Source organism: Petromyzon marinus, chromosome 42 (genome assembly GCF_048934315.1).
Source record: "Petromyzon marinus isolate PM22_M1 ecotype Great Lakes invasive population chromosome 42, UKy_Petmar_22M1.pri1.0, whole genome shotgun sequence".
NCBI classification, from domain to species: Eukaryota; Metazoa; Chordata; class Hyperoartia; order Petromyzontiformes; family Petromyzontidae; genus Petromyzon; species Petromyzon marinus.
Window position 1 is genome coordinate 5760183 of NC_133708.1, and position 11213 is coordinate 5771395.

The following is an 11213-nucleotide window of genomic DNA, read 5'->3' on the forward strand; positions in this document are numbered from 1 at the left end:
GATTCATCTTCTTTGGTTATTTCGGTAAAGTCACGTAGAATGAGAATAAAATAAAAAATTGATAAAATAACACAATATTCTCACGACGTTTCGGCCACAACAGTCTCGTCCCTTCACCTGATGAAGGCTGCTTGTGTTGTGGCCGAAACGTCGTGAGAATATTATTTTATTTTATCAATTTATTATTGTATTCTCATTCTACGTGACTTTACCGAAAGAACCAAAGAAGGAGCATTCCAGATGGCCGCAGACGCCCATATCAAAGCACGCGATGCAGTCACCGTCTTTGCTTGATGGCCAGCCAAAAGTCGCTGCGTGGATGACCGGAGCTTACGTGATCTGGCGAGATGGGCGCATTTTGGTCACAGGCTGTTCGTCTAAACGGGGTTTTATTTTTCTTCATTCTAAACGGGAAACCTGGTTACGGTTTTAACGCCGGCATGTTCCACCGTGGAAGAATGACGCCGTAACGAGAGGTCATAGTTGGACAAGTGCATGAGCGCACATTTTCTCCGTCTTTTATTGAACCCGTTTGCAAATGCAGTTAACAGTTCATGTTCTTAAATCGAATAAAACTTCAGTTAAAGAGTGTGATTATTTAAATCTCATAGTATATACAGCACAACGTCCAGGTAGCAGCTGCAGCAAATAATATACATCGCGTGCATTGCCTTTACACGATTATAATGACCGATTAAAGCAACGCATATTTATGGAGTAACGCTGATATGTTTCTAATTTCACGCGCACTAACACCATATACAATTCATCATCTCATTCTATCTGCAAAGTGCTACACAACACAGCTGTGGCAATTTGAAGGCGCGTTTATTCCGCACGCATTGGAAAAATTTTATCCACGCGCAACAATTATGGCAAAAAAACATTGCGCCGTAGTACAGCAGGGTTCTTCAAAGTGGCGGAATGCAGACCCGCATGTGGCACACGCGGGCTCTTTGTATACCCCTTTTCCAATGGCACATCCGAGCCGAGTCAGCACGGGGCAATCAAGATATGGGTCGATTCCCACCGGCTATTTGCCGAGCTGAGCCATAATCAAAACCACAATATGCTGGGCCTCATAAGCAGACATCTGAAATTTGGTCAGGACCCAAGCAAGGATTATTGGGAGGGGGAAAGGGGGCCAGGATAATGACATATTCGATGGGTTCGACATCGCTCCCAAGCTCGGATGTTCCAGTTGCAGCAAAGGTAAGAAAAGAGAATTGAAGTGGCCCCACTTAGCTATGGGCCTGCCAACAGATGACACCTAAAGAGAAATGAGAGGTAAACAAGATAAAGGCATGGGAGACCCGTAGACAATAGATAGAATAGTGAGATGAGATAAACGAGCGAGAAGGACGGGGCCTGGAGACAAGAGAAACAGATTGGTGGTCACGTGTGCAGTCGTTATGACAAGATGTATGTTGAACTTCTTTCGCACCGTACGTAGACAACCGTGCTAATCGGAGGTGCGGGAAATCTATGTTGAACTTCTTTCGCACTGTATGTAGCCAACCGCGTTAACTGGAGGTGTGGGTTACGGACAACAAACTAAAGAAACTAAAAACAACAATTCAGAGATGGAAGCACACGACACCATCACACGGCCTGCCAGCACTCGTTTTATCATCTGGCTCGCCGGGAAAAATAGTTGAAGAACTCTGCTGTGAAAAAAAAAGGATAATTTATTGTGACTCGAAGGGTAGTGAACAGGAGACATTATAAACGCAAAGTACACCCATTTCTGCTTCGTCTCAACGTTCCAATGTTGCTGGACAGAGTCAACGTCGGCGAGTCTCTTATGCAGAGAAACGCTGTGGATGTCAGCAATAGGCCTCTAATATGGTCACACCTTCGAAAAGGGGTCAGGTCTTCTTCACACCGTTCTATCCCAAAATTTGGTGATCGATGACAAAACGGACGAACTTCACAGTCTTATAAATTAATTATGCATTTTTATACGTTCATAACGGATCAGTTACATGAACTAGTGTGATCTCCGCTGCAGCCCAGTGCAACAGGATGGCGTACAGACACATTGCTGCCCATCTGGAAAAGTAAAATCGTTGTAGGTAAAAGCCTATTAACAAATCACCCGCAATGCGCCCGATCGCGACATATCTGGTAGGAAGCGAAAACCGAATCAAGCCTGGAAAGTGCCCGTATGGGTGACTGCATTGCAAAGAAGGTGTTATCATAGGCTGCTGCGGTGGCTGTGTTGTGGGAAGAATGAAACACAGTAACATCGGTGAATGCTCCCATATCTGTACTTCCCGCCTTCACCGACTCACGCTGATAAGCGTGAGCTATGATCAAATCAACCCCGCCCCAAATTTGCAAGGCAGGGGTTGAGGGGCGTTAGTGCTCATTCAGCAGTGGATTGACCAAAGGGCTGTACAGGTGCATGTAGGTTAAAAAAAATCTACTGAGATGCAGAGTTGAGCACCAGCATATACTTGCAGGTATTAACTTAATTACTAGAATCGTTTTTCTTTAATGTATTAACATTACACGCAACGACTACCGAAACGATTTTGGTTGTTTATACATGACGTCGGGTTTTCCTACGCGGAACACATCTCCAACCAAAGACAACACAGCACCACCACCACCACCAGTCACTTGCATTCCACGGCGAGCAGTTTTGTTGGAGGCTCTGTGGCACAAGGGAGGTGCGTAGTGTTGACGATGGCATCCAGCCGGCAGCGACGAGTCAGATGATCACCCCCCCCGCCCCCAGTCCCCCTGCCCCCCCCCCTTCCATCCACCCCCCACCGGGGCCGCTCGGTGTTCGCAGAAGAGCGCATGTACAAGAGTCCGTGTCGCGGCAACGAAGCTTGGCTCACACCTCGCACAAAACCACCGGGAAATCCGCGTGGATCCTGGGGTATTTCAACTTCACGCGGCCCTGAGAAGGAGAAGCTTGCAATGTGACATTTGTTCAATTCCATGAAATAAAAAGTACTTTTTTTACCGTAATGTAAGTGGAAAACCAATTCTTACTTAATCTTTAAAACATTTTATTGTCTGGCCGCTCATGGCCGAGTTGAGACCATGAGCTTACAATGCTTGTGATGAATCCGGTTTAATCCCAACGCAGCCTATATGAAAAAAGAACATTTGTAGAAGAACCATTGCCCAAAATATTGCCGATCACATATTTATCCTTTTCAGGCTATTGACAAAAATGTTGAGTTTTGTTGTTGTTATGTGCTTGTACACCATTGCTAACGCAGCAGCACTGAATGTGTTTCTATGAGAAAGGGTATTTTTGTTAGTCTGTGAGTCTCTTATGTGAATCTATGAGTGTCTGTATAAGTCATTGGTGACAGTGCTGAGACCATCAACACTTGAAAACCCGATTTAATCAGCTCAGTCTGTGTGAGCCTATGGGTTTCTGTAGTCAATGGGTCTCCATGCGAGTCAGTACCAATAGTGCCGAGACCATCAACTTACTACACTTGAAAATCCGATTTATTCACAGCCGCTTGAAAGCTGGATTCAAACCCAGGATCTCAGCAGTACAACCTAAATGGTCTGACCTCTGAGCTATGAGGCAATTCCATTTTGGCCGCCTCATAGTCCTGTTCATTTTGGAGTTTCAATAATAATATAATCGACAAACCCTTGCCTCTAAATTGCTGGTTCAGAGGCATGCGCCACTACATCCGGCCAAAAAGCATTTATAAAACTAAAAACGAGCCCTGCAGTGAGTGAATGAGGCAGGGCTTCCCAAACTCCAGGTCTCTTCCCCCCACAAAGGTACACATCCCCTTGTTAACAACGGCAAGATACAAGTGAGTGTGTAATAACTTAAATGGAAAAGACTGCTAAACACACAAAGGCAGATCAAGGATTTGGGAAGCTCTGATAGAGGGGTCTGTGCGTGTGGGTCATTTAACCCACGACACCCGGGGCGGTCCCTTGACCTCCTGCCAGCGAGCCTTCGACACCTCACGCGAGAGCCTCAAAGTGCAACTAGCTTGGCAAAAACGCTATGGTGATGTCACCGCCACTTAGTGGTGAACGACAGTTGTAATTTGAACAAGCTGGTTTATCAAACATTAGAACCTTGTGGTTGTGTGGTGTGGAATGGATGGGAGGGACCTCAGCGTGTATGAACTATGACGGGAATCTGATCTGGTTTGGTATGTACGTTGAACTTCTCTCGCACCATGCGTAGCCAACCGTGATAATCGGAGGTGCGTTTTACAGTTTCCATACCTGGGGCCGCAAATTATCCAATATTCTTCGTAAAGAAGCCGTCTGTCTGCCGTTGATGTAAATTACTATTTCTTCATAGAATTCATTCGCCAAGTCGCCATCTTCATCAATGAACAACGAACTAGGAAACAATAAATCACAGGTGTTAAATTATATCGTACAATACAACGTGGATTCAGTGCAATCGCAGAAACGGGGGTAAATTATTTTATTTCAGATGAGAGGCAACCAGTCATGGCCAGGGGTAGGGAGACAACAGCACGGGTGGCTGAGAGAAGGGAGTTCCACATTGTGGAGACGGTGGAGGAGAATGAGTGACATCCTACCTTCCAAAGGTTGTCAGGGGGCTTTGACAGAAAGCCTTGGTTTCCTGGAGCAGCGAATGCATGGAGGAAAGTAGCGCGAGATGATCGGGGAGTGGTGGGAGAGTGCATGGAGGCGTGTAGAGATGACGGGTAGCAGAGTATACGGAGGGGAGTTGAGTGAGATGGAAGGGGAGAGGTAGGCAGGGGAGAGTCGATGGGACAATCGTGAAGATGGTGAGGGCGACCTTGAAATTGATGGACTTAATTGAGTAACTGGAATACTGGGGTTATGCGATCTCATCTGTGTGCGAGTGAGAAGGCTGGCAGCGTAAGTGCTCTTTGTTGATTATATTTTATGTTGAGCTTCTTCTCTGGAGGCAATGATTCAACACAACAGACACAATTACTCATGATAAATGTTTTTTCCCATTAGAAATGAGTATGGTAACAGGAGTTATGAAGGTGCTTTTTGTATAAGTCGTGTAGGAAGTTCACATCTAATATAATCATTGACGTAAATAACACAAATCACATACATGCTATCCGTTAGAAAAGTGTGTCAATCATTTTCATTAATGTTGCTGTTGCGCCAATCTGAAATGCACTCATCATCAACCATTATTAATCCACTGCCGGTTGAAGGCCTCTACAAGCCACTCTTATTTCACGTATATAAATTGTTCACGGAGATCATGTAAACAAACTACGTAAACGGCAGAGGCCATCGAACCAAAGCAAACTGGGTTCAGGAATGTTTTTTTTTTCCCGTCAACCACATACATACTATCCATTACACTCTGAAACACAATGTCATCGTCAGCCTCTTGCTCAGGGTCCTATGATGTGATACTCCACCGAGCACCTGGAAACAAGTTATTTTCATAATTTAACCTCCGAGGCAGATGTGGCAGAAGGTGTGTTTTATCCTCTGGCTGCTACTCCGCTGATATTTTAACCCTCCAGCTATCAGTCCATCGAGCAACGTGTCCTGACAATGTCCACCTACTTTTGTACACAGTCAAAATTAAATTTTGATTTAAAGCTTTCGTGACTGCAGTAATTCATATTCTTAGCTCTTTCGGTAAAGTCACGTTGAAGGGAAACAATAACATAATAAAATATATATAAAACAATAAAAATTCTCACAATGTTTCGACCATAACACAAACGGTCGTCATCAGGTGTGTCGGTTTGCATAAATTTATTTATTTTTAAACGGTGTATTTATTTATAAAAAAAACGTCAGCGCCACACGCAGCGATTTGGCAAACCAACACACCTGATGACGACCGTTTGTGTTATGGTCGAAACGTCGTGAGAATTTTTATTGTTTTATATATATTTTATTATTTTATTGTTTCCCTTCAACGTGACTTTACCGAAAGAGCTAAGAATAGTCAAAATTATGTCACATTAACCTGTGCGTGTTCGTCAGTCCACGTGTTTCTCTTTATCAGTCTAATCCCAAGCATGCATCCCCTCCAAGCTTATATGTACACTTTAGTGCCTTTGATTGTTTATCTTTCATCAGTGTCCATGCTTCTCATGCACCTTATAGCAAGGACTATGGAATGATTTGATACACTGTCTTATATTTTAGAAACATTGAATTGTTACCGAATGAGTACCTAGTCTTTATGCACTCAAATATACCGGTAATAGGTTTATTCGAATAAAAAAAACAACCACATCACATTCATTTAATTTTAAGATGCACTTAACAGGTAATTCGCTTCGATAATGCAATGCAAATATTAATGACGATAGAGCATGTGTAGTATTCATTATGTAAGATGCTTTTAAAATATTCACTAGTACAGTACTGTGTTGGGGTGCCAAGCACAATGATAATAGCCAGTGAGGTCAGTACCCATGGACATGCCATGACAGCAAAACAGGCAGGATGATGTTACATTGAGGTGCAGAATTACTGGATGTCTAACATATTCTATGTATTTTATGTTCATTCTTTGTGGGGGGGGGGGGTTTTTTTACAAATTTCATCCCAATTTTTCCATCGGTGGCATGAGACAAGGAGAGAATCCAGTGCAACCCTTTGTGTTAGAGACGGGGTCTACGGAACCGGATATCACAGGGCTACCTCTGAGATCTCTGGCCCACACAGTAGGGGGCAGCACTTTCCCACCTACCTTGCCAAAGAGTAATGTTCATCATCTGGAAATCATGACGGTATTGTTACATTTTTCAGAGCTGTACTTTAGTGGCTGTAATGAGATCATCAATCCACTATACTAAAAAAAACAGCTTTAAACACAAACGACTGCATGAATGTATGATGAGCCACCCAGCCACTTCCTTCCTATTCAATACTTATTTTAGCGACCCTAGTGTCATGAAAAGTTGAGCCCTTAGCCAGTGGTGAAAATTCTGCAATATCAAGGGGGAAGTTAATACAGAGTTATCCACCATTACTTCTTTTGCACAAGATGGTACCCCCATGTCTCGACCCAATAAAGTGTGCAGGATGGTATTTGTTATAAATTACGTCTCTGTACCTGTTATATAAGCACGTTTGTAATCAACTCTGAAAATTGTTAATCAAGGGTGCGAAATCAGGGACCAATTTGTGGGAAGTCAACAGAGGTCATTAAACGGCTTGATTCAATCTCGAGAGGGATGAGGGCTGTGCCCTGACCCAGTTGTGGCAATTCCACATTCGTATGACAGACTTCATTATCTATAACCAACAAAAACCGTACAGGAATTATTTTATCGACTCAAAAAGGTCAAATTATGATGGTATACCCACTATAATCACCCAGGAATGTCTGTCCTTAACACTTGTGCCGTCACTCCACATCGAACAGCCCCCCTCATTAATAATTAATGAGCAGGTGACGCCCTCCAAATGGACACCCCCCCCCCCCATTATTTATTACTATAGTTACCCAAGAATGTCAGTGTAATGCGCGTGACGTCACTCCATGTTGACCAGCCCCCCTAATAATCATGAACAGGTTACGGCCTCCACATGGACCCACCCCTCATTAATAATCATGAGCGGGTGACGTCACTCAGCATGGAGAACCCCCCCTTAAAAATAATGAGCAGGTGACGTTACACCACATCGAACAGCCCCCCTCATTAATAATTATAAGGCGACGTCCTCCAAATAGCCACCGCCCCCAATTCATAATTAGCGGGTGACGTCACTCCACATGGGGGGGGGCCCGAGGTGCCTCCTCCCCCCTCCTCGGAGTCAACTCACAACCCTCACTACAAAGGGAGAACCCTCACGTCATCACGTGATCTCCGTGACGCTGTGGTTGAGACATCAAAGTAAAAAGGACGTCATGATGAACAAGGGATTATATCCTTTACATGAAATAGGTCTGTGTCACCGCGCCCTTACAAATTCCACACGCATTAATGTAATTATTATCACGTCGCGGTCTGCTTTTCGCTTTAAAGTTTCAGATTTCCTGTAATACACCCGTCCTTGGACGGGCAAAAGGCTAGTTTGTTATAAACAGAGTGATATGGTTCTGACCTCTGACCCAGTGATAACAATTCTTCATTGAAAACTATCAACTATTTTTCATTATTTTACCAGGTAAGGCCCACTTAGCTATATAGCTCTTTTTCAGATGTGACCTGGCCACAAATGAAAGCTCAACTAAGTGGCTTATCGAGTGGAAATGTATTTCAGCCAAATAGTCTAAACGCAAGTTTCTAAATGTGGAGGGGAAAAACCGGGTCACCCGGAGAGAACCACACGCAACCACGGGGACAGACACACAACCTCCAAACATACATGCATCAGGGTGGGGATCGAAACCCACGTTTTCCTGTGTACCACGTGAGGTAGTTCACATCTCGCCCCCGTGGCAACCTCCAGCGACATGGTACCTGTTTTATCACCCCCAGTTAACGTGGGTGATGGCATTTATGCGAACATCGTGTCGCAACCCAGACTCCTGACAACTCTCCCACAAATTGGTGCCAACTTTATTGCCCCCAGGTCCAGTGGATGTGTAATGGTACGCAGTGACGATAAACTGAACCGGTCCTGGTTCTCCCCAAGGTCCACTCGGCCTCAAATGATTCCCCGGTGCGGTGTGCAAACGTCGCCACTGGGGGACACAAAGACGGCTGGTCGCAGTGCTGGCCACCCACCCCATCGTGTGCCGTACACCGGCCTTCATAGGTGCTACTAGGTGGCAGCTCTTGCCCCCAAAAGTCTGTTAAGGCTATACGGGGGATCTTTGTGCAGTATCATTGCAATCTGGGCCTGCGTTGAAACGCATCATGGCTCTGGACGTGATGATTGCCGAGTGACGGAATGGGAGCCGTTCGCGAATAGACAATGACTGCCAATTGTGAATTAAAGAGTCCTCACACAGCAGTCGATAGGCTGATGCTGACAAGAGAAAATTTCATTTAGAACCATGACGATGCCATTTTGCTTCTGTTGCTGCTTCTGCTTAATGATAATTATAATACAGCAGCCGTGGGATGTCGCACTTCACGTGCCATGTAGCAGCGGATAGATCATGGCTGGTGGTGGTAACAAGAGGCGCGCACTTGCAGCAGTGTATACAGCGTTCACTGTGTCAGTGGTTATGTCTGTGTACATAAACGCGGCGAAATATCCTGCAGCGGAGAGAGCGACATCTGCTCCGGACGCGTGCGATGTCGTATAATATCGGTGAACTCAGCCTTCACGGGGCACAGCAGACAAGCACCATCGGTACTACTGTCGGGGAGACAAAGGCGGCCGGGCGTGACATCAGCAAACACCACCCTCCCCGCACCGACCCGCGTGTGCCTTATCGGCCTTAATGTGTCCTCGCTAACAGCACTCGCCCCCGATGGTGTGTTTCAAGGGCACGTGGAGCTCGTCATGTTTGTTACTTCCGAGTGCCGTCTGCGAGCACCCATTCTAGTGGCACGGCAACACACACACGAGCAGACGCCGGGCTGGGCTGTGGTTGTGTGGGCCGGCCAGCGCACCACGCCCGGGTCGCCTTCTGTGTTTACCCAAAATCGCACGATAAGTAAGCGTCTGTTAAAGAGTATCGCATGCAGCAGTGGATAGAGCGTTACCCGCGTCTGGAGAGGACCCAGGGGCTTGCCAGGCCGCGACGGGACGGGGCCTCCTCCTCCTCCTCGCCGACGCCTGCTGATCCCCGATCGCCCGGGGTCGCGCCGAACACCCAGCTCCTAAGGGTCTTTGACGCGTCGCCTCCCATCGCGCCTCATGCCAGTCACGAAACTTAGTGTTTGTGTATTGTTGTTGTTGTCACGATTACAATCGTCGCTAATCAGTGGCCGCGTTATTAATCGCTGCCGCTTTATCCCTTAACACGAGCGGACGAATCTAGGTGCGCCGCCTGACGTCACGGCGGACAAAGCGCGGACATGACGTAACGGTGTTAAGAAAGCGACGCTCGCGGCGGTGACGTGACGTCACATCTTATCAACAGCCTCCCCGCGTCGCGAACGCAAAGTAGTGATGTCACGGTGGATAAAAGTAGCGTTGAGCATGACGTCACTCTTGTATACAACGCTCGTGACGTCACGAACGCACACCATAACGAAAAGACGAAGCCGTTACGTCTCGCGGACGACGACACTCTCGCGAGGACGTCACGCACACAGCAACCTTCTTGAGATGACGCCATGTTGCCAGCGGTCGCGCGCCACGATGGAGGCCGCGTGCCTGTGGTGACGTCACAAGAAGGGCCATTGACGATGTAATTTTAATGTAATTAACGCGTATGGAATGTTATCGAGTTTACTTTCAAACGATTAATTTTAATGTAATCTCACTTTCGACTCTTGAGAATGGATCGCCAGAGCGCCCTCTGGTGGAGGCCCCTTCCATACCTGTCAACCCCTTTTCACTATCCTACCCTATTACAGAACAATTAAGACTTTACTTTTCACGCCGTGCCCTTATAAATCCCAATGTTCATCCTACAATGCCTCATCACAAGGGAGAAACACACACAAATAGACAAAGACAATTTCCCCAATTGAAATGTATGTACGCCGTATGGACCTGAAAACTGAATTTCCCTGTACAAGAATACGGGGTAAGGGGCCGTCCATAAATGACGTCACACGATTTTGGACGATTTTTGACCCCCCCCCCCCCCATCGTCACACGGCGTCACAAAAAGTCAGACCCCCCCCCTCAAATATGATGTCACAAAGCTCTGCCCCCCCCCTAAAATATATATAAAACATGCTTCAAATACATTTTTCTTGCTGTGGCTTCCACACCTGATGATGATTACTTGTGTTGCAGTCGAAACGTCGTGATAATTTTATTGTTTTATATTTTTATTATTGTTTCACTTCTACGTAACTTTATCGAAATAACCAAGAATATGAATCCCTGCAGTCACGAAAGCTTTAAATCAAAATGTATGCTTCAAATCTTATAAACTATTGTAATTGTAGTGCATACTTTTAATGTGGAGCTGAACTCTGACGTTATAGGAGAAAACATGTATTAAAAGGTCTATTTAATTAAGTAGAACGTGTTGTCTATATTTGTTTTAAAGTTGCGCATTTTTGATGTGACGTCACATTTCTCAAACCCCTCCCCCCTCTCGTCACGCATCGTCACAAATGTCTGACCCCCCCCCCCCCCCTATGTGCGTGACGTCATTTATGGACGGCCCCTAAACTGTATGGGTTGCCAGCTATGCC

The 11213-nt window shown here is 45.8% G+C and overlaps 1 long non-coding RNA gene across 1 annotated transcript; it reads right to left on the reverse strand.

Annotated features, from left to right (window-relative positions):
* Positions 1-477: 477 nt before the first annotated feature.
* On the reverse strand, positions 478-9960 carry LOC116951131 (uncharacterized). The gene is made up of 3 exons (XR_004404124.2): positions 9600-9960; positions 4228-4348; positions 478-2911 (listed from the first exon to the last, which is right to left on the reverse strand). It is a non-coding gene; the product is annotated as an uncharacterized LOC116951131 (long non-coding RNA).
* Positions 9961-11213: the final 1253 nt, after the last annotated feature.